The following is a 1048-nucleotide window of genomic DNA, read 5'->3' as shown; positions in this document are numbered from 1 at the left end:
TATATATATATATGTCTATCTGCATTTCTGTCTGTTTGCCTGTCTGTCTGCTATAGAAAGTGTGCTATATGTTGTCTGTGTGAAGTAATAGTGCAGTCGAGCTGTCACCTATTACTTTTTGTTTTGCATTTTCAAAGGGGCTCCCTGTGAATACTGTGAATTTGTACAGGAATTGGGAGGGGGAAGAACGAGAGAGAATGAAGAAAGAGAGTGAGTATGTATGTGTGTTTGTGTGTATATGTGAGAGAGAGAGAGAGAGAGAGAGAGAAGAGAGAGAGAAAGAGAGAAAGAAGGAGAAATAAAAAGACAGAAGCAGTGAGAATGTATTTGTGTTGTTGTCGATGTGTAGTCCAAGATGTTTGCACCTGGTCTCCCAGCGTGACACAAATGTCTGCATTTACTCAACTTTTTACCATAATATCGATCCAACGACGTAACTCAATAGACCAGTGAGTAGTGAGCCTGGTTTGTCACACACCTGCTACACTCATAATATAATTCTATTTCCGCGTGTGGTTCCTTCCATATATAACAAAAGACCAATCAGTTTTTTATCTGTGCGCACAAAATAACTCAAAATAAGAAAATCAGTTTTTGTTTCAAATTCCTATGCCATCTTCGATGTATTATTTTAAAATGTACCTGTGCCAACAGACATCGAACTTATCTTTTGTATAGATGTTCTTATGGTAAAAGTAAATTCCGATCTCTCATTCTTAAAATGGGATAAATAAAGGCGTTTTGTTTTGCAGATTTCGTCTCGGCAACTCAAAAGTTGAAAGTGAAGACTATTGTCAGATGTGCGTAAGTTCCAAATGGAGAGCTCAAGTTTACTTTTATCAGTCTTTCCTTATACCCGCCCAAAAAAGGAACTAAACGTACAGTAATGACGGTATAGATATAATGGATAGTAAAAAATAACATGAGTAGTAGTAGTAGTAGTAGTAGTAGTAGTAGTAGTAGTAGTAGTAGTAGTAGTAGTAGTAGTAGTAGTAGTAGTAGTAGTAGTAGTAGTAGTAGTAGTAGTAGTAGTAGTAGCAGTAGTAGT

The sequence above is a fragment of the Aplysia californica genome, unplaced genomic scaffold, assembly GCF_000002075.1.
Source record: "Aplysia californica isolate F4 #8 unplaced genomic scaffold, AplCal3.0 scaffold00018, whole genome shotgun sequence".
Taxonomy (NCBI): Eukaryota; Metazoa; Mollusca; class Gastropoda; order Aplysiida; family Aplysiidae; genus Aplysia; species Aplysia californica.
This window is presented reverse-complemented; position numbering follows the sequence as displayed.